Consider the following 24,585-nt stretch of genomic DNA (forward strand, 5'->3'; position numbering starts at 1 on the left):
AGTTCAGAGTGCCCACCTCTATCCCTTTCTGTTGGCCTGCAGACTTGTTTAGGCTGCTTGGGTTACTGTATCTGGTGTTCTGATTTCCTATGTTGGATGTTGTGCAGTGGGGAGGGGTGGATCAATTCTCCTGTGGTTCACAACACTGGTGGTTGGGTGATGGGAGGCTGTGCAGAATGCCTGGACTTGTACCGAAGCTGCTCAGCTAGTCCTGACTTTTGATCTCCTTTAGTAGCTGCTCATCTGGTCCCAACTATCTTCCCCTTCAGGCTTCTTGATTTTGAGAGGAGTCTGATGTGAGTAGAAAATCCTTTCACCTGGTTTCTGCTCCTGTAGCTCTGGAACAGCTGCGCATGTTCACAGAGTTGGGGCTGCTGGTGCCTCAGCATGATTCTGGATGGTTTCTTGCTTGCTAGAAGATCTGAGTGTCACCTGTTTCTCTGTTGGTAGTTCCTTGTGCACTTTTGCTTTTTTGGTAGAAGAGCATATTTTGCTGTTTATCTGTTTATTTCTCTCCCTAGGCTGCTTTGTCGTGGCTACTATGCTGCCATCCTAACTGAAAGTCCCTCTCATAAAATATTTCTATGTATGATATGCTATGAAGCGCAAATTATGCAAGACACATTGACCATCATCTCATCTTGTGAAAATAGTAATAAGAAGCTAAAGAAGTATGAAAAGCACAAAAAATAATTTTTAGAAAATTTAGAATTTCAATTAGCTTTGTTCTGAATAAAGAGATAAAAATTAGAACTTGTAAATAATTTTAAAAATAATGAAAGTTAGAATATTACCTTTTAATTCTTGGGCAATACAGCCAAGATTATACCTAGAGACATGATTGTAACCATGGAATTTTTTTTTAATAATTGCTTTAAAAAAGATGTTCAATTAAAAAAACAGAAACATAAAAACATACTTAAGGGAAACAGAAGAAATATCTAATGAAGATAAAAGAAGGAATTAAGTTATGAAAAAGAAAGTAGAAATAGTAAATAAATGCAGGAAATGGAAAATGTAAGGAAAACTTTTTGCAAATAGAATCAGAGGAAATGGTAGTACTAATGAGTGTGACATGATGGTAGTTAGAGATCTACACTATACTGTGCATCTTCTGTAGGAATATTCTCCTTACAGGTTTACAGAGTATTCCAGTCTATCTTTGAAACAAAGCTCTGCAGTGTTTATTCATTCATTCATTCTTTATTTATTTATTCATATGTGTGCATGTATAGTACATGTGATATAGTATGTGAATGTGTGGTGCATATTGTTTATGCCCATTTGTATGAAGATTTGTGTTGCCCATGCACATGCATGCAGAGGCCAGAAAAAATGTCTGGTGCCCTCAAATGTTGGTCATTCATATGTTTTCACAAGGCAGTCTCTCACTGAATCCAGAACTGCCATCTTGAGTCAAAAAGACTGACCAGCAAGCTCTATTACTTCTTTGGTATCTATTCCCACATGACTTAAGATACAGATGTACATGGCCATGCCCAAATATTTACATTGGTACTGAGAAATTGTGCTTAGAGTGAATAAAGCCCTCTCAGGCCCTTGTGCACTCTTACCCTCCAACCCTTCCTCCTAGCCCATTTTGTTTTATATCACAAAACTGCTTACGCAACAAAGATGGAATTTTAATATACTATTCTTTACCCTTACTCCAAAAATATATTTAATTGTACTAGTAAAGTCAGGTGATTAAATGGTCATATAATACTAAAATACATTATTCATAATTACTTTTGTAAATTATATAAGCTGTGTAATTTTCTTATAAAATATATTTTTTCAATTGTACCAAGTTTAAGTAAGCAGGATACATAAACAGGTAAACAATGAATAAATTGGAAATGTAGAAAACACAATTATTCTCAGATATACATCTAGGTCAACAAGATATTTAATTTAACTAATAAGCTTTTGTTTTTTAAGTTGCTAAAGAACAAAATTGTCAGACTATGTTATTTACACTAAATCTGAAAAAGGATAAAAGGTAGTATTTTAATTTTAAAAGTCAAATAACTGATATAAAAACATAGTAGGGAGGAAAAACAAGGACATTCTATATTTATTTTAGTAATATATGTATGAAAACTTCACATACAAATACTAGCACTCAGATTCACAATCAAATGAAACTATTTAATTGTGTAAAATGAAACCCCATTACTCACTAAGTATGACACAGAATAGCACTTAACCTGTCAGCTTCACCTTGTATTCTAAGCACTAGGAATAATCCTATTAAATTCAGGTAGAATGAAAGAAATTACACCAATATAACTGTTATATATTTGAAGACCTTAGAGTTCAACAGTGAAATCATTTATAAGAAATAAACAGAAGGCATGTTTGGAAAGGAGCAACGTATGGACAACAGTGAAAAATAACCATAAAAACAAACTCCTAATATTGAGTGTTTGTAAGGTGACTGCATGTAACAGAAAAGTAATAGTTGTTAAATTTATAAATGTTTGAAATGACCAATTTGCTAAAACATATCCCACTTACATGTGGATATTGTAATGAACAAAAAAGAGTGACTACATCCCTAGAAGTGCAAACCCTCATGGCTCATTGCCAACACTAATTTTCATGATACCACTACCAATCACAAGGAAGATGCTGCTATGTGTAGTAGGTCCCAGGATCTATCCAAACACAAATAAAATAGAACCAAAAAGGACTCACAAGATCCTGTTCTTTTAGTAGCCATACTTTGTTGGAGTAAGTGGAGCAGAGGTTGATTAAAATGAAGTCAATACCTGAGAAGTCACTCATTGGAGAGACTGAAAATGGCTAGAATGAATATGCTGGCTGCTTTGCATTGGGAATTCACAGGGGTGATTGCACAACCTGTGATATAAAGGACAGGAACCAGTCATATGAAACTTCAACTTTCAGCAATGCCAACAGAATCTTCTACCTTAACATTATTTAACTTTGATTTTGGATTATATGACATATGCATATGCCTTTTAATGTAAATACACTGCATGTATTTCCCCCAAAAATGATGTGGTTATTTATGGACATGTATATTGAGACTTAACCTACCTGATTTAGTTGCAATGACTTTTCTTTATTTTTACTTTCTTATAAATTATCTGTTAGACATTGTTATCTTCATCTCTACTTCCTCTTCCTCCTTCATTCATTAATATATTCAGTATACTTTCTTATCTTTTATTGGACTCTCATCCCAATCTGAACTCAAAAATGAATGATTAGGTGTCTCACTTGACATATTATTTTTTAATAAAAATTATGGTACCCAAATGGCCTCTCAATAAATTGTGTCCATATGAATTAAGGCAAAATCAAATTCTCTGTTTCAAGATGTTTTGCTTTCTCCTTTATCAGACTGACACCCATTAAGGATGATCATTTAAAAAAATACATAAGGACATTAAATATAATTCAACTATAATTTGGTGATAGTCTGTTAGCAGGCAGAGCTCATTCTTCCCTCCTTTCCACAAAATTGTACAACATGGAAAATCACAATTACAAAACTCCTAAACTCAGTTTTGCTGGAAATCATAAAACAACCAATAATTTGTGTTAAATACTAATTAAAGTAGCTGAGGGTGAGCAACACTTTCCGAAGTTGTTGAAGAAAGAGGCAACAAGAATAGTAGTAACTTATCAAATGGGGTGGCTGTGCTTTGGATACAGGAATTGGGTTGTCTTTGAGAGCAACAAAGCCTTTCTTAGCATTAAAGGTGCAACAATTCAGTAGCTGGGGTGCTAGACACTCATAGGCACCCAAATCTTCCCCTCAATCACTAGCCCCAGAGTTCTTGTCTAATAAATTTGAAGAGTGGCATTGACAGTCCATAGATGGTTAAATTATAGAATAGAAATTATAGTAGAAGTTAAAAGAAGGAAGAAATTCAGAGCTCTTACTCAAGAGGAGGCAATCTGGTGTTCTAGAAATGGAAATGCCCACCTAGAATCCCAGACTGTGGTCTTACATGGGACTGAGTAGGGCTACAATGGTACAGGTTTCTAGGTAGGAGTCAGGTTTGCTGGGAAAGGATGAATCTTGCCATGAATTTTAATCCTCCAGGAAAGGGAACTATGCTTCTTATCTCTTCAATACAGGGGAACTTCTTTAGGGAAGAAGAGAATTAGGAAAGGACTCAGAGTTAAAGAAAAAGAACTAGGGAAAGAACATTTTTATGTACAAAGAGATAAGGGGAAATGAACAGATTTTTTTTTTCCCCTTACAGGTTCAAGGGCATTTCTCACCAGCAATTACTTTCACTTTATTTTTGGGGACCCTGTTAAGTCTAAACTGCCTCACTTTGGGGGTTTATCTAATAGCAGTAGATCTCTGAAATTGACAGAAACACATACAATCTGTGTTAGGACTGCATATTTCTTGTAATAGTGGCCATGAAAGACACCAAACAATTTTACAAATGACTAGAAGAACAGTACTGGAGCAGGATTTATTTTGAGACATGGAAAAGTCACAGACTTCAGGAAGAGTAATAATAAGAAGAGTTTCACAGCAGTCATGGTGCTCATTCCTATAATCCCAGATCTTTGGATACAGGGGAAAAAAACAGCCTGGAATACATTAAAAAGAAATTCTTTGATAGACAATAATATTTCTAAAACTCAGAAAGGTAGAATTGCTATTACTTTCTTGCCATTGCAACAAACATATGACCATAAGCAGCTTATGGGAGGAAAAGGGGAAAATAAACTTTGACCTTGAAGGACAAGGTACTTCTTTAGAATTCTTCTATTCAGCCTCCTCCTTTCAAAAGAGTTTGTATTTTTACTACCTTGTGCTTTCCATGCCTCACCCTCACAGCATAATTTTCATTGTCTCAATGCAAAGCAGTTTTCCTACCCTTAATGGTAGTAGTTTACTTAACAACTGTAGCTTAATTAACTTAAAATTAATCTTTGAGCTGTAACTTCAAACTTGCTTGAATTTTTCCTGTAATAAAGTGTATATATTTCATACTATAACTTCTGTCAATCATACTAGTCCATTACCTGTAAATTCAACCTTGATCTAACTCTCTGGAGATGAGTCATGAGTCACATGGGTCAAAGAATACAGCCAGCCTTTTTGCCATTAGCCAAGTTGTAACAAATTCTTTCATTCTACTTTGACTGGTCATAAGCCACAACTTCACAGTCCACAATTCTTGTGCACCTAGCATTTTTAAACTTTCACCAGAATAGCCCAAGTTTTGATTAAAACACTGTAAGGTTTCTCCAGTCCAGAGTATCAAATCCTTTCACATTCTGCCAGCAAACACATTACAACATCTGAAAAAATATATATATATATATGGGCAGATTCATCACAGCATTAACCCCACTTCTTAGCACTAATTTTCTGTTGCAGTTGTTAGAAAAGGTTAGGGACAAGTAGGAATCTCTCTGACTAACAGAATAGATTTTAATGGGGGTGTTGGGGATTGAATTCAAATCTTTCTGCTTGTGAAAGAAGTGCTAGTTTCTACTAAATCATCTTCCCAGTCCCCTAAATATTGTTAAATCAATTGTATTAGGTTGGACTGAATATGGGCACAAATCATACAAAATAGAAAAGGTCTTTGAACGCATTCCTAATGCTAAAAATGTATTATAGAACTATAGTGACAATGACAGCATGGTATTGGAGCAAAAACAGACAAATAGATCAATGGAATAAAACAGAGGACCCACAAATAAACCTATGCTAATATAAGTTATGTTTATCTAATTTTTGACAAAAGGCATCAAAACACATACTGGGAAAAAGACAGCCAACTTAACAGATGGTACTAGCAAAAGTGATTGTCTACAAGTAGAAGAATGAAAGTAAACCCAATCCTCTGACCCAGTACAAAGGTCACTTAGAAATTAATCAAAAGTCTTTATGCAAAACCAGAAATTCTGAATACCCAAGAGGAAAGTAGAAGCAGTACACTGGAAGTTACATGTTTAGGTCAGCACTTTAAAAACAGAACACCATTAGCCTAGAAAACAATTCTAAGAGTCAACAAATTACACTACATGACATTAAAAAGTTTTCAACACAGTAAAGGAATCTATCATCAGAACAAATAGAAAGCTTATAAAATGGGATATGATTTTTGCCAGCTATGTCTGTAACCTAGGGTTGATATATAGATATATTTTTTTTAAAAAATCACAAAAAGTAAACACCAAAAAGCAAAACTATCAATCTATAAATGGATTAATGTAATGAACAGACATCTTTCTCACAAAAGACGAATACAACTGACCAACAGATATTTTTTTTTAAATCTTCAACATCCTTTAGCCATCTGTGGAAATTAAAAACCTTTGAAGTTTCATCTCACTTAGTCAGAATAGCTATTTTAAAAACAATAAAATCACTAATCACAACAAATTATGGTGAGGTTATGGGGGAAGGGGAACTCACATTGATTATTACTGTCTTATGTAGTTCAAATCCAGTCAAGTTGACAATTGATATTACTCATCATAAGTACATCACTTGTAAACTTGACCTAAATATACATAACACACTTAAACATAACATTCTATTTTTCTTATTGTTGTTGTTTGTTTCTCAAGGTAAGGTCTCACTCTGGTCCAGGCTAACCTGGAATTCACTATGCAGTCTCAGGATGGCCTCTAAATCATGGTGATCCTTCTACCTCTGCCTCCCAAGTGCTGGGATTAAAGGTGTGCACTATAATGACTGGCTATAACATTCTATCTTTATACTCAAAGGCTCATGAACATCAGACAGTGCAATAAGCATTTAGTTCATCTGCAAGAGTATCTGAAATTATAACAGTTCCAACACTATTCAAAGTCTTTTCTGACATGTAAGTCAATCTATTAACTGTGATAACCCCTTTAATAAAATGAAAAAAAAAATGTAAGTTATAAATGACACAGAGTGAACATTCTCATTCCTAAAGGGGAAAATGGGATTATAGCAAGGATATACTCAACCAAAGCAAGAATAAAACCCAGAAGGGAACATATCAAACTCTACAGATTAATGTCAAGCCAGCACCTAGGATTTCTGGCAGCATCATCCAGGCTCCAAAGAATTTGATCATCCCTGCTCTTCTGATTCTGCCACCTGTATCACACACATATCCATTCTCTTGGACTAACTCCATTTTATGCTTAGAGTTTTCTGCAGTCTAAAGTCTCTATGGCAACTTAGCTATCACCTTCACAACTTTATACAAAGACCTTTTGGGATCTCTTTTCAGGGAGTCCAACTTGGCCATATATTATATGCTGACCTCAGCAGCTTTCTTGAACCATACTTGGTGCAAGGAGGCTCTATAACTGCATAACTCATGCATTTTGCATGTGTACAAATCCAACATTATATCCCAAGAGAGGGAAGTTCTGCAGCCAGCCTAAGATGTTATTTGTAAATCTTACAAATGTACCTTGGAAAATATTCCCCTAGGAGGTTGGTTTTGAACGAGGAACCCCTTAAGCAGGCTCTTTCCTTTCAAATCAACTTTTATTAATATAGTTGAAGCCTTCAGTGAATTGATGTTTGCTCTTATGACACTTTTTTATTGTACCATTTCAAAGTCAAAACTTTTCTTTTTCTTTTATTTGATATGGTTCTGATTTATTTCCCAACTCCAACTATGGATTCTGTTCCACTGAACAAATCAGTTAGCCAAATCAAGAGCAGTTGGTTTTCAATCCTGACCATGTGTCACTACTGTACTTCTGTGAGCATCATGTCAAGTTTTTTGCTGCTAAGTAGGTTAGACCATGAGTTGCTTGGACAGATATTGGTCATTTTCCCCAGTCGTTCATGAAGCACCTTCTGGCACTATGTGTGCTAACTATCTGGGGACTGACTCTTTTCCAGCTTCCAGGCAGGTAACTCCATGTTATGTGCCAACAGCATATGGTGTCTTCAGCAGTACGGTTTTACCACTAATCTTCGGTGGGTCATCAAGTACTCTGACAAAATCTGTCTTCTTTTGGGAAATATTGTAGGGCTCTCTGATAAAGTGCTAATTGTGGATGATAGCCACATGCTGGAACTGGGAGTTACACGTCAGAGCCCAAGAAGAGAGAGAAGAAAAAGATAAGTATTATAAAAGAGATAGAGATATGAGAGAGAAGAGGGAGAGAGAGAGAAAGAGGGAGAGAGAAACAGAAACAGGAGAAGATTAAGGTCAGACTTCAACATATCCTCTCCAGGGCCTTCTGACTCAGGTGTTCCCTCTAAGGGCCTGGTGAAGGTTCAACCATTTGGTCTGTCTTTAAGGATGTAGAATTTTATGGTACCATTGCTTTTACATCCAGATTTGTGTCCCACACCCCCTCCCTTACCTTCCCCTCCCTCCTCACCCATCCTACTGTCCAGTTCTCAAGAGATTTGCTAGGTATGTCCATATCTTGGGTAGATTTAGTTTAAGAGCTGTAGATGAGTAGGACTCTGAAGCCATTATCTTTCTGTGATTGGGTGAGTTCACTGAGAATGATCTGTTCTAGGTTCAATCATTTTTCTTCAAATTTCATTGTGTCATTTTTCCTTACTGCTGTGTAGAATTCCATCATGTAGACATACTGCATCTTAGTTATCCATTTGTCTAAAGATTGACATCTGAGTTGATTCCAGCTCTTATCTATTTATGAATTGAGCAGCTATAAACATGTTTGAGGAAATATCTCTGGACTGAGGTATGGAGGTTTTAGGGTATATGCCCAGTAAGGGAATAAATGGGTCTGTTGGTAACACTATAGTCAGCTTTTTTGGAGTCTCTATATTTCTTTACAAAGTGGTTGTACCATCTTATACTCCCACCAACAGTGGACAAGGGTTCCTATTTCTCCACATCCTTCCCAGCATTTATTTGCATTTGATTTTTTAATGTTTGCTATCCTTACTGGGGTAAGGTGGAATCTCATAGTTGTTTTAGTGTTTCCCTGAAGATTAGTGATGATGAACATTTTCTTAAGTGTGTTTTTGCCATTTGTATTTCTTTCTCTGAGAACTGTCTGTTCAGTTCTTTGCCCCATTTTGTGAGCGGGTTGTTTGACTTGTTATTGTTTAGGTTTTTGAGTTCTTTGTAGAACCATATCCAAAATGATCTCACACTCCATTATCAAACTTCCACCAATCATGGGTTAGAAGAGGTCATACACCTATTAAATTCTCTCTAAAAAAATAATGGTTATCCAATTTATCTTGTGCTAACTTTACTCTCCTTCAGAGAATCTGATTCTCTTTTTCAAAATACATGCAGATCCTAAGAACCACCCCATCATACCTCCAAAGGACCCCAGCTGAAACTAAGAAAAATTGGGGAAACAAGCAAGAATGCTGTTTTCTTCATGAACCTGGTACCAGCACAAGGGTGAAGGATATAGACACAGAGAACAACCAACTCCTACCATATCAGATATCAAGAGACACAGAGGCTTCCAAGACCTCATCACTAAAGCAGACCTAAAATGAACTCAATATTTTGTAGAAGAGGGGGCAGAAAGAATGTTGGAGCCACACACTGGTCCATGATACACAGAAGCATTTCCTCCTACCCATAACTGATGGCTAACCCCACAATGCATAACCCATATACCCGAACAAGAAGGGTCCCTGTGGAGGGGGGAGGGCAGGAAGGAGGCTAACAATGGTACCAACTTGACTGCATTCAATGAGTACAAAACTAACAAAAAAAAAAAATAATAATGCTAAAAAACTTTTTCTTTAATGTCACTAACAACTAAACAATTACAGATGCCTTTTCTACAACCACTTTGTCTGAAGGTTTAAACATATGCTCATTTTTTTACCAAACTCTACTTTTCAATATTTTTCTTCTAACTCTCACTGTACATATGACTCAAAGTAGTGAGAGGTAGCCATGTCACCATTTGGATATAATGCTATCCTTGAGATTCCCTCTGTGCAAAACTGAGTACATAACATTTGAACTCAGACTCATTTAAATTTTCAGTATGTAGATAAAATTCAATCAATCAGAATGCAACATGGATTCTATCTAGCACAGTTCCCAATAAAAGTTCTCTTTTTCTCTGAAACCTCATGAGTTAGACCTCCATAATCTGCATTTCTGTTAACATTTTGTTCTTTCAAACCCCAGCAGAATGTCCCATTACACTCAGTTTACAACAGGACTTCCTTAGCCCATAGCTCTAAATTCTTCCACTTTCCTCCAGCAAATCAGATTTAGCACAGTGGCAAATAGTGACAGTTTTCTAGTTTAGTTCTTTGTCTTGTTGCTATGACAAAAGCAGATGGAAGAAAGGGCTTATTTTGGTTTATACTTTGATGGTACAGCATTCATCTTGGTGAGGAAGGATAGTGATCATTCCGTGAGGCAACTGGTCAAGTTGTACTCATGGTCAGCAAGCAGAGATAGATGATTAGTGTTGCTCCCAGTATGTATAACATTTTAAACATGACTAAACTTTTTAATCCAGAGATTACATGGGAAATATTTTCCAAAAATTAATCATAATAAGTATGTATAAAACTTATAAGTGGTTTACTGAATAATAACTTATACTACTAGGCATTCATTGCCACACATGTGAAATTAATCAACAAATTCTGCCCTATTATATAATAGACTCATATTTAAAACATGTTTGCAAGAAGTTTTAAAATATGGAGTCAATTCAAATATTAATAATTGCAGAAAATTGAACATCAAAAAATAAAGCTATGTATAAAACATTATACTAATGCCTAAGTAAACAAAACACAGTTGTATAAATCCTCCAACCCATGTTTAAGAAGAGTGATTACTTAATTAGTTTTATGTTATTCTCATATTTCCATTAATTATGTTAGAATCATAAAAAATATTTAAAGTAAGTTAAGTGCCAAGCAAACTAAAGGTCATTCATCTTCTTCAAGACACCTTCTACTTTGTCATCTACAACTCTCTCACCAATTCTAGAAAAACTCATGGTTGAACCAGAATAATTAAACATACAATTGGTCTTGGCACTCAAATGACCAGAATGATTTTATTTTCATCTTTGTTGTGCCTTTCTACACTTCCCTTTTACTACAAACAAAAATATATATACATACAATCTCATTAGTATATTTTCTCTTCATCATAATGTTCTAATAACCTACTCTCCTACTCAAATATGAAAGAAGAAAGTCCTCAATACTTAAGTGCTCCTGAGCTCAAGGTGTTAAAATTCACACACAAAAAAGACAGCTCTTTTCATATTTTGGTGAACACAAACAGTGGGTATTCTAGAATTTCAATGAAATTTTCAACTCAACTGTTAATTAACTGTGAGGTTCTGTGATCTTAGGACAAAAATGATTAACAACATCTAACTTTTAATTAGTGAAAACACAGAAAATAGTGTCTTTGGAATAAGGAAGGTAGCAGTTTTTACAATTTGTATGGTCCTAGTGCCCACACTCCATTTTTACAGTACTAATACACAGTGATTCCCTTCTGGAAGAGTCAGATGACCACAGAACCAAAAGTGGACTTCCTCATGGCTTGATAGGTCTAATAAAGGACTCTTTTCACAATTGGCTTTGAGAATACAGCTGTGAACACAGTTCAACTTCAGTTTGTAACTGCAGAGGCCTTGGCTCTCACTCGCTTTTCTCTCTAATGAGCATCCCTCCTGCAGATAGGTGTTTTGCCCACTTTCTTAGTTGACTTAGCCATCTGGTTTGGGTCCTATCATGAGAAGATTGCCTTCACTATGCTGTGCAAGATAAAGTCCCTATCTTCATCCTCTATCCTAAATAGATGGTGGAAGGGCAAATCTGGTAGTTAAAAAAAGAAAAAGAATACTAAGTTAGTTTACATTTCAAATAATCAACAAATCTTGCATTTTTTAGTATCAGCATTTCCTAAGTATGGCTTCTGACATCTTACAGAAAGTTCACAAATACTGCATAGGATATGATTTAAATCAAAATCATTTGAAATTTGTCTGAAGTTGAAACTTAACTGTGTTTTATCTGGAAAGTCTAATCCTATCCCAATAGGGTTTTTTTTTTTTTTTTCTTTTCTTTCTTTCTTTCTTTACTTGTTCTAGGCTTACAGTGAGGCCAGAGAATTTGATTTATTAATTACTGTATTCTAGTACTAAGCATGATGCCTTGGCATACAAAATGTGTTGCATGGATGAATCCATGTTGATACACCACTACAAAGAGTTTGTGATGTGGTCTGCTTGCTCCAAGATCACCTTCAGCTCTTTGCTTTTCCCTCCCTTGCTCCTCCCTACCTGAGAGGAGTAGGATTTAAGGATCTCATTTAGCAGCTAGATTCTTCTAGGAAAATTCTGCTTAAACTTCGCCACTGTGCAGCCTCATGCAAGTCTCAGCCAGCCAATTTCTGTGTCTTATGCTTGCCTGATGCATTATACAGTAACCAAAGAGGCAGAGAAGTTTGCGGATACTTATTAGGCTATGTCTTGAGAAAGAGAACCCCTGTTGGATGGCTAATGCCGTTCTGAATTCATTCAATGCCAGGACAGAGCTCAAAGAAAGTCATTTTTATGTCCGAAACAATATCTTATTTTGTAGCTGAAAATGTTCTCAGTTACTCTAACTTACTTTTCATTAAAAAAAGTTTAATGTGTTTTTATTTCTTCTAGGTAGGAGATAAAAATGTGTCATACAATATTGATTTAAAATCCACACAAGTTTGCCCTTTTTTTCTAAATCATGTTATGTTCTTTGAAGACAAATGCATGCTTTCATGGACTTGAGATACGTGTGTGTATTCAAATTGCTTAATGTCAGGAAGCAACTCACTATGCTTTTTATTTTTAGAAAGATATTTTTCTGTCTTCTATTAACAATGAGCACCAATGGAATTTGTTACATAAAGTTTGGAATTAGTGTTCATGTCTGTGCATCAGATAAAAGTGCTCATGAGTTCAACTATATCCCCTGGGGTCATTTGTCAAGCACACAAAATTCTATGGTTTGAAAATTTAACTACAAGTAAATCTAGCATAATGAAAATATACCTGGCTTAATACATTTCTAGGTAACAAAATAGTAGAATAAATTCAAAATAAAGTAGATCACCTAATTTTTTTTTAAATAAAATTCCAACTTTCTCAATTCCCACATAACAATTGGCATTTAAAGTTAATATTAATAATTTAAGGTACTATTGATTATGATAAAAATCAACTACTGGTTAATTAATTAATTAAATTTTGGTTTTTTGAAGTAAGGTCTGTTCTAGCCCAGGCTGACTTGAAATTCACTATGTAGTCTCAGGGTAGCCTTGAACTCATGGTGACCCTTCTACATCTACCTCTAGAGTGCTGACATTAAAGGTATGTGCACCATGCCTGCTGATAATTTTTTTTCAGACAGCTGATTTCCTAGCCATATATATGTATATGATGTATATATATGTGTATATAGATAGATAAATATACATGTATGTATAATTTTCCAGATAGTTCTACCATGTACCTACTCTTCATTCTAGATTATCTTCAAATTTCAAAAATGGTTCAGGCCCTATAGCCTGTTGGGCATTTATACATAACCCTGGGATATTCTCAAGTTCATTGTTGCTTTGAATTCCTAACTAACCTGAACTTAACTCAAGGAATATGATTTCATTTCTCAATTTATAAATCAAAAAAAAAAAACATTACTTTTGTTCTTCCATACATAGGTGTCTATAATCTCCACATGTAGTTCTCTGGATTTACTGTAGTATATTTTACTTAATTTTTATTCCTACATAATTTTTTAAATATTTACTAAATAACTATTACATCCCAGGCACTATCTGTGTAATTTATGCCTAGTTGAACCCGTTAATGTCAGTATAATTATTATCGGTTTTTCCAAAAAAAAATTAAGTTTCAATAACAGAATAATTGGGTACTCATCATGAGAATATAGTGAAATAGCATTTGATATTACCTTCTGGACTCTAGAATCTTATTTGCAATTATTTATTTATGTATTTATCTCTTTAATCGTTTACTTTTATTACTTCTTCATCTCCTCCTCCCTCTTCTTCTTTTTCTCCTTCTTCTTCCTCTTCTTCCTCCTCCTCCTCCTCTTCTTCTTTTCCTTCTTCTTTTTCCAGTTCTGAGGATCAAACCTAGGGCCTCAGGAACACTTAGCAGGCAGGTTCTCTACCACTGTGCTAAATTTCTAGCTTTATTTTGATTTTTCCACATGCATTTCTCCTCACCTAACTATAAGAGGCTAATGTTTTGGGACATATTCTTAATATATCTTGTAATTCTAATATTCTGCACAATTATTGGATCATAGCAGAAATTAAATATTTGTTAAAGAGATAGGTAGCTTGAAAGGAGGGAGAGAGGAAGACAGGAAGAACTAAAGCCTCTTACAATTTATAAAATTAAGTTGTAACTTTAAGCTGTAGTCACATTCTGAGAATTGACCCATTTATTCTACAAAAGACAAAATCACAATTAAAAATTCAAAATAAACTCTCACCAATCTAAAACAAAAAATTAACTAACTCCTTATTTAAATCTAGCTCTTTTCTTCTAAGGAGCTACCCTGGAGACATACTACAGTCCAAAGCACAAGTCATTTGGTCAATTATTTAATGGATCTTTATTAAATGTATGTTGAGTTATTCAATACCTAGCATATTTGATTAGTTCTATTTTGTTCCCAAAGGAGAAAAGAGTGCTCACAAACATATAATTTATTTATTATTTATATTTAATATTTTTATCTATTCCACCATGCTGGAATATAAGCCCTATAAAGGTACATTTCTTTACTTTGTTCTTATTGAATACCTGCAACCATGTCTGATAGAATAAATATTCAATTCTTTACAAATGGATGAATCAGTATGAAGAGTTGTAGAAGTTGAAGAAATTATCATGCATTTAATCATAGAAAACAAATGGTAGGATATGGAATCCAGATGGAGACATATAGTGAAAGAAAAGTTAGAGTCAACAGTCACTGAGAAGAGTGAATAATATTACCAACAAACAAATAGGAAACACAAGAAAAGAAAAAAAGAGTTTCAGTGGAAAAAAATTAAAATTGATCAAGTTCAGCTTGAGTAGCATGTCAATCAAAATGAATGCCAAGAGGACCAAAGTATTAAGGGTCAAAGGATCTAAAACTAAGTTATGAACATCAGTTTATATCCTACTCTACATTAAAATAGTTTAAAAGTAATTGACTCACAAAATTAAAGGCACTAGCCAAACTGAAAGCTATAGGGCAATTTGGCAGGCTAGAAATAGGAAGGAGTTCATATGAATGTCTGCAAGCAGAATGTCTTCAGAAAACTTCAGATTATGCTTCTAAGGTTTTCAACTAACTGGATGATACACCACCTCATTACAGAAGGTAACTTTTATTTAAGTTCATCTGAGTGTAGATGTCAACCAATCTAGCAATTTTTAATTATTAGATGAAGAGTTACTTGGAACTATATATTCACCATGCTGATCAGTAAAAATTAATTATCACAGCAAGACTATATGCAAGTTTAGGTTGAACATATAAACAAAGAATAAAGGTGTTTGAATGTTCTCCCAGTATGCACCTTACCATAAGTGGAGGCTGGGGTCAGAGGGAAGAATGTGAAAGAAGAAACAAGCAAGGAACAAGGTAAGAAAATAATGCCTGGAGATAAATATAAAAAGCAAGGTGCAGTAAGATTATTGGTTCATCATTAGGCCTGGACTGAATTCTGGGTTCTCTCTTTCCTATTTACTAGTTCTCTTAATTTGGTCATAATTTCTCTGAGCCTTAATGGAGATATTTCTAACTCCTCCATATACACCAAACATAAGTTCTCAAGCCTTTAATCCCAGCACTTGGGAGGCAGAGGTGGGAGGATCATCTTGAGTTCAAGGCCACCCTGAGACTAGATAGTGAATTCTAGGTCAGCCTGGGCCAGAGTGAGACCCTACTTCTATAAACCAAAGAAATAAAATAAAATAAAAAAGTATGTCTTTGTATTCCGCATCTATTATTATCTCTAGTAAATCTTCCCAAGTAGAAGTCTGGATTATTCCAAGGGAGATGAGTGGACATGTGAATCCAAGATATGTCACCTTCCACATAGACAGGATATTGCCATCAGAAGTCAATGTGTACTTGATGTTTCCACTCTGATCCTTCATCTGTATCTGCTGGACTGCACAGGTAAAGCATACCATCATCTTCATCAAGCAATGATATCTCCTTTAAACTGTAAACCAAGTGTTCCCAGTTCATGATGATCCATATGAAGTTACCATCTACAAGTTCAGATAAGACCTAGAGACTAAGCATTTAACCAAAATGTGTTTCACAGCTTTAATACTATGCCATAGTTTTATCTTCTAGCTTTCTGGGGAGACAAATAATTTGAAAGTCTTAAGTTGCTGAAGATTCACAAATTACATAAGCACATTCCATGTAAGCATGTTTAGTAGCATATATCATATGGTTATTAGTAAGTTGAGGGAATAACAAAAGAAAAATGATTTCTAGTTACCAAATATAAAGAGAAATATCTATGAATAAACAGTATTAATTTCATGTATTTTAGAATTTAAAACTATTATTATCATTATTACAAAAATTGGTGGAAAATATTTCAACGAAAAAATCATCAGTAACAAAGATTTAAAAATCTATATAACCCTGAGATAATGAAAGTATAATTCAAGTTAAAAATGGATAAATATATACACATTGACAAGTAAGGTTTTACTTTTATTATTTGGGATTAATTCTCCAAGACTAATTCTTTAAAGTCACTATGTTTTGAAACACATTTAGTATTTATTTACAGATTATTATTTGTTAGGTATAAAAGCTAAAAGAAATATGATGTTAGACAATGTGTTAGATTTTCCACATGGTGCTAATATAACTGAGCAAAACAATGTTAAGAAAGAAAGAGCTATTTTGGCTCTGGGTATCCATGCATTATTTTGGAGAGTGCATAGTGGAACAGAGCAACAATTATAATGATGTCCAGGAAGTAGACAGGGGACTTGGCTATGCTCTGCATCTTCTCTGTTTCTCCCTGCTCCCTGTATTCCACTGGGGATAGTGCCAACAATGTTCAGAGTGAGTCATTTAGTAAACCTCTTTGAAAGTATACTCTCACAAGGTATAGTGACACACACCTTTACCCTCAGCACTCAGGAGGCAGAGGTAGGAGGATCACTATGGTTTCCAGGCCAGCCTGATACTATGCAGTGAATTACACGTCAGCCTGAGCTACAGTGAGACCATACCTCAAAAAAAAAAGGGGGGGGTATGCTTAACTAATTTCCTAATCATTTCTCAATACAATCCGATTAATGAGCAAAATCAACCATAATAAAAGAGTTAGGGGTTAAAGTTTCACAATAAAATACTCCAAAATACAAAACAAGACCAGTAGTACAGGACTTACTTGGCATGCATAAGGCTCTAGGTTTGATCCTTTACATTGCAAAGTGAATAAAAACATTGAAAGATACACAAATAATGAATAAAGTAATGCTATTTAAATTATACTCTAAATTTGAGAAGCATTCTCATTCGGTACAGTGAACTCCATGTACCCATTCTAATCCAAGAGAAATGTCTGTTAAGTTAGGCTTCCCAAAAAGTTGCCTCAGGAGAAAAGTTCGTGATCAAGTTACTGCGTTTTGAGAAATGATCCTTTGGGGAACCAGAGGGTAGATTTAAGGAAAACAAAAATGGCCAGGTGTGGTGGCACACACCTTTAATACCAGCACTGGGGAGGTAGAGATAGAAGAATTGCTGTGAGTTCAAGGACAGCCTGAAACTACATCGTGAATTCCAGGTCAGCCTGGGCTACAGAGAAACCCTACCTTGAATAAAAACAAAAAACAAAAAACAAAAAACAAAAAAAAAGGAGAGAAAAGGAGGGAAAATATCACTGAACTACTTTGACCATAGCAGTTACATGGTAGATGTTCATATCATTAAGAACTCAAAGAAAGAAGAAAATAAGGCAATTTAAAGTTACTAACTGTATCAGATTCTTTTAGGAAAATATCATGGCACCAATTGCTGACTTGATGATCTAGCAATTACCTAATAAGACTCATTTGTTTGATTCCATGTAGTACATACCAGTTTCTATTTATCTGTCACAGTAGAATGATGTTATCAGGGCTTTAAGTATACCCAAGTACTACCAATAAAGGCAATATAGAAATGAGAGAAACATACTCATTTTTTTCCTTCTTGATAGATACAAGTGTATGTAAATGCTTTCTGCACATTCTCCTCCATCTTAAAATAGTCTTTCTCCCACAGCTTAATGACACTTGCTTCATATTCTCTCCTTGGAAGTTAGTGTGTTTTCAATATTTATCCACATTTCCTCATGATTTCATAGCTGCAGTTTCCTAGATAAATAGTATCCTTTTTTGTTTGTTTGTTTGTTTTATGATAGTCACCTAAGGCACCTCATTCATTTCTATGTCTTCCACACAAACCCAACCCAACACAAAGACTATATGCTCTATTCTCCAGGATTTTTTTTTTGTTTTTATTTTTATTTATTTATTTGACAAGGACAGACAGAGAGAGGAAGAGGCAGATAGAGAGAGAGAGGGAGAGAGAGAGAGAGAGAGAGAATGGGTGCGCCAGGGCATCCAGCCTCTGCAAATGAACTCCAGACACATGCGCCCCCTTGTGCATCTGACTAACGTGGGTCCTGGGGAATCAAGCCTTGAACCAGGGTCCTTAGGCTTCACAGGCAAGCGCTTAAGCGCTAAGCCATCTCTCCAGCCCTCTCCAGGATTTTTTTCTGGACACTGGGTCTTGTATTACATACTTCCAGAGTATTTTCACTTGGTTATTTCAAAAGTAATAAGATGAAAGGAATGATCCCTTTCCTTCTATGCTGGCCTTCTCAGTCTTTCTCCACTGAAGGATAGTACCGATTATCTTGTCATTAACAGGGGATATTTGTAAAATGTTACCTCTCAAATTGCTCAATATCCATTTTATGTCAAATGAACATTTATTGCTACCCTTCTAGCATTTCCTTCATTTAATTATCTCAAAATATCTCCTTTCTCCTCTTTCTTAAGCTATCTAGCAACCTCTGGTCAAAGTTACCAATTTACATACAATGCCACTTTCTATACTTCTGTTAGATTGTTATTTTTGAATGCAAATTTTGTCTCTGTTCACCACTTTTACTTCTACCTCCTTCTCCTGATTAAAATGTCAGTGGTATTCCATGTCACTGTATGGACCTGAATGTTCCAACTCTTTTGGCCTCATTGTTCCAGCAAATATAAATTTTCTCTATTTTCATAATACAGAATACATTATGCAGAGATATTAGAGCTTTTGTCACAATAGCCAACTTGTATATCTTGAGAATAAGGTTGGGCTTGGGAGATTAGTCAATGGATAAAGCATTTGCTTCGTAAGTGTGAAAACAGGAGTTTAGATCTCCAGCACCCATACCAATGCTGAGAGAATGAGGCTGACCATCTGTAATTCTAGTATTCAGGAGGCAGAGGAGTTGCTGGGGCAAGCTGGCAAATTAGACTAGCTGGACTAGAGAGCTGTGTGTTACGGTGAGAAATGCTGCCTCAGTAAATAAGATGCAGAGCAATCCAGGAAAACACTTGGCAGTTACCTCTGGCCTCTACATGCCCATATACATAGATACATGTACCTACACACACACACACACACACACACACACACACACACACACATTTGAATAGGCATTCACATTCCCACATACATTCACATACATGAAATAAACATCAAGAAAAAGGGCGTGCAAGTAGCCTCTGATTTCAAAGCTTCCCCCAATATTGCAAGCACACAAGCAAAACAATAGCACAAAGTCCTAGGTGACCACATGTGCAGAATGGCTGGTGATGTTTCCATAGTGTTTAAATGCCATAATATTACCACTAGATTTCAAAAGTCATGGAGATTAAAAACTGAAACTCTAGTTATAGACTTATGGAACTGTGTGGGAAGTTAGGAGTGAGGAATGAGAAAGGAAAAATATAAGAAAAGAAAGTTTAAGGGAAGAAAAGACAAACAAGTAATGAATGAGCAGCTTAGTGGAGATTTAAATCCCTTAGTGCATATAAATTGCCACAATTTGATGACACCATTTGGCAAGGCTCCACTGCACAAATTAAGGTTTATCTCCTGAAGAAAAAGAAGAAAGAAAGAAAAGAAAAAAGAAAGAAAAAAAAGAATGGAGAGTAACTGGCTTCTTGGGAATCTTTGGTTTTTCAGAGACAGCCTACAGGTAACATTTTCAGGTTATGGAATGGGTTTCACTCATTCTCCTAAAATGAGAATATGCTGACAGTCATCAACTCAAAAGAAGAAATAAATACAAAAAGAATGGAAAACAAATTACTTGAAAAAAAAAACTCAGTAAAACATTATGCCCCCCATAATCATAACTATCTTGGTAATGCTTCTCTTTCAGAATTTCAACAAAAGGACAATTGCCCATAGTGCTAGGGAACAGGTAAAAAACTACCATATAAATATATATTTTGTGGTGTTTGCTAAAATCTGCATTTTGAGCTGTGCTTCATGGTGACTGCTTTAAAAATGTCAATGCCATAAAAGACTCGTACTGTTTTGTAATCTGATCTACTGCCCAAGGCCAAGGCCACATACATATATCTAGTTTTGTTTCTTTTAATCAACTACCACCTTAAAGAATTCCAAATATGAATGAATGAATATGTACTATATATTTTCCTTTAGGAGATCAATGCAAGAAAGGTATCCAGAATTTGAAACATAATTGTCTTAGAAGTTTAAGGAATTATCATTTAGCATACAAGAAAAGCTGTAAGACTTTCTCTCTTTATCATCTTAAGAAGTAAAGAAGAAATTAAGTAAATATTTCAGAAGTAATAAATTACATGATTGACTTTTTCTATTGAATAATTTATATATTAGCCAATTGCTCAATATTCCACCAGATTTTTCTCTAACACGATAATTTTCATTTGCATCAAGGAATTATAATAATGAAACACTATACTTTAGTGTTGTTTTTTTTTTTGTTTGTTTGTTTGTCTGTTTGTCTGCAGTACTATGCATTGAACCTAGGGCCTCCCACATGCCAGGCAATATCCCCACTGGGCTATACCCTCAGACTACTTTTTGTATTTTGAAGCAGGGTCTCAGTAATGTGAATATAATAGCTTCAAACTCACTCTGCCCATTGACCAAACTGACCATGTATTTGTGATCTTCTTGCCTCAGCCTCCCAAGTAGCTAAAAGTAGTCATGTACCTCCAGGCCCAGTCTATTTAGTAATTTGTGAAAGTTGAAATTTACTTTGGTTAGGAAGTTGTGTATGAATGGCAATGGTATTTCCCTTAAGAAGGAGAGAAAGCAACTATCCATTGGTGTCGCATGGCTTATTGGAGATGTACCTCTCCCATTTGGATACTGTAGAAATTATGTGGATTAATTACAAACCAGTATATTCCTTAAAGACTGTCAGTCAGAGACATATACACATATATCTGTTGAAGTTTATAGTTTATCTGTGTGGAAGCAATGGTTGGAATGGGAATATTTTTCACTACTGAGTTATTAATTCTACTTTAAAGAACAGAATTACTCTTCTTCTAAGACTGAAAATGTGTTTCTTAGTGAGTTCTGTCATGCTTGGGAGAAATACTTTGCTTTCAGTAACATGTGCTTACCCTCTATTCAGGTCAATGAGGACTACTTTCAGTTATCCATAGCCTGGGGACTGGGATTTTTTTTGTAGGTGATTGTTATTGAAAAAGCATCTCAAAGAGAAATCAAAAGTGAATTCACCTTAAATCTTTGCTTTGAGTAAAAAAAAAAAAAAAAAAAACTTTAAAAATGTGTAAGTAGTATTCAGAACTAAGAAACTAAGTTTCTAGGAGCTTCTGTTTTTTTTTTTTTATAAAAACCAGTATACTTTTTAAAAGGAAAGAAAAGACAGAAAATGAGAAATAAAACTTCAATAGGTCAATCAGTTCATTATAAATTCTCCATTAGGGCTGAAGGAATGGCTTGGCAATTAAGATGTTTGCTTGCAAAGCCAAAGGACCCAGATCAGCCAGTTGCACAAGGTGGCACCTGCATTTGGAGTTTGTTTTCAGTAGCTCTCCCTCTCTCTCTCCCTCTCCTTTCTCTCTGTCAAATAAAGAAAAAAATAAAAATTTAAAAAATATTTAAAAATAAATTATCCATTAATCTGAGTGACTATTTTTCCCTTACTAGATTATACAGATCTCACTCAGATAAAGAGCAGTATGCAAAATGAGTCTTATGATTGAAACTACTTAAGTTATCAGTAAGGGTAGAACAAGACTTTCAAACCAGGAAGGAAAGAAAATCTTCCGAAGCCTTTGTTACAATCAGTTTGCATCATAAATAATGGAAAAAATAAATCATCTAAGGCCTAGCAAAGGCCATGTTAAAAAAAACAACACTTTGCTTACTTCATTTGCTTATTAATTTTTTCAGCAATGAATGAGTTTAGGTGTGTGCTTACTGTGTTTTAGTCAATGTGCAAGAAATTGAGTACACTGCAATGACCACAAACAGGAATCTGCCTTCAATGATCTTAGAATTTTAGTATGAGAAACAAGGATTGAATAAATAGCTGCATAAAATGTAGTGGAGCACTTAGGTTTAAATGTCAGCTCACATGTTTTCTATACACTTTTCTTTTTTATTCATTTTTTTATTGTATACTCTTTTCTTAGAGCCCTTTGAATTTAGCATTGCCTATATTTTTACCTCAGGGAAGGAATGTTGCACTTAAAAATATATAATTCTATCAAATATGCCTTTTTATACCTTGGTACTCAGGAGTAGGCAAGGAAATATGCCTCAATACTATAAAATGTATTGTTTAATAAGTTAGAACTAAAATATCATACGTCAATAGGAAATATTAAATTTTCTAGTGGATTACAGAGAAGATTTTGAAGGTTAAAAATTTAAATATAGGCCTAAGCAAGGCCAGTGGAAGAGATTGAGTAAAAGAAGGGTGGAGGAAAGGTCAATCAAAATTCAAGATATTGTGAATAAGACATATGAAAACCTACCTGTTTTGGATAATGCACACCCAGTGTTCAAATATATATGTGGGGAAGGGATTTTTGTTGATGTTAAAGAGTAGCATAAATAATGTTTACTTCAAAATGCCCTAGGAGAGGTCTGGTTACCTGAAGAAAACCAAGCAAAAAGATCAGAGAAGTGGTCTCTATAAGCATATAAATTTATTTATTTTAATTTAATTTATTTATTTTAAGCAAACTGTTTTATGATGTGTATCTGTTAGTCATTTCAGTATACAGACACCACATTTAAATTACAATTTAAATACTGCAGCGAACTCCCTGACCAGCAGGAGAAGAACGACCAGCAAACAAAGATCCTTCTCGATCACACTTTATTGGAGAGCCTCTTGGTTAACAGGAAAGTTGATGGCGAAGGGGCCGGGGCGCAGGAGTGTAGCTGCTTTTATAGGGTGTAGCACTACAAGACACCTACGGATTGGCCGCCTCCTGCTCACCCACCACCCAGGGCCACGGGATAGGCCCAGGATGCATTACATCATGTGCACGCGCAGCATCAAGCAAGACTGTCGCCAGGATATGACCAAGTAGGGAGTTGTTCGTCACGACTCTCAGCAGGAAGTCAGCGCCATCTTGTAATGGCGTCTGTAGCCGCTCCCTGCAAAATACAACTGATGAGTCTCAGAAGAGGTAACATCCCTTCTCAACCACTCCCAAAAAGAAAGTGCCCATCCATTTCTAAATTTCAATGTTCCTCTGTGTTCTTCTTCCAAAGTTTAGATGAACTTTATGGCATGTTGGTGAAAGGTATCTGTGTTTGTGGTGTGTGTGTGTGTGTGTGCAATAAAGATAGAATTAATCTTATTTTGTTCATTTTCATGTTATCACTAGTTAAAAAGGTAGCAAAAGACATAGAATCTTCCCAAGAAATACTAAACAGTCCTGCAAATTGCCCCTTGATAAGCATAATTTGCTGAAATATGTGCAAATAGATGACAACTTTTTAAAGGAAAATTCTCAACTATTTTCAGCTGACAATTCTTCAGAAGTATGTAAAAAATGATTTGGCCATGTTCAAATATTTCAGCTTTAAAAAAGAAAGGAGTCTCTGAACTTTATTTAAAACAAACTCCCTTCATCCCTTCCCTACCATAAAAATATATAAATGGAGTTAAATACATACATATAAATTTCTTTTTGCCTACAGCCTCATTGAAACCTAGAATTAGACACTGCCCTCAATATCTTATTTGTCACCTTTAATACTTACACTATCTTCTGTACTTTTAAATTGTATCTTCTCATGATAAAATACATGGCTGTGGCTTAAAAAGTGGGAAAACTGGACCAGCTATGAACTAGGGCAAAGTTAAATACAGCTACAAATAGTTCAAAGTAGTTTCTATAATCCCAGAAGCTTTCCTGACTATTGGTCACTCATTCCACACTACATCCTGTGGCCTGGTATTACATGACCAGAGCCCATGATGCAGTGCAGTATAATTCAAGGGTGGTCATTTCCTTCTTGTTTCCTTTTTTAACTTC

This window comes from Jaculus jaculus, chromosome 4, assembly GCF_020740685.1.
Source record: "Jaculus jaculus isolate mJacJac1 chromosome 4, mJacJac1.mat.Y.cur, whole genome shotgun sequence".
In the NCBI taxonomy this organism is placed as follows: domain Eukaryota; kingdom Metazoa; phylum Chordata; class Mammalia; order Rodentia; family Dipodidae; genus Jaculus; species Jaculus jaculus.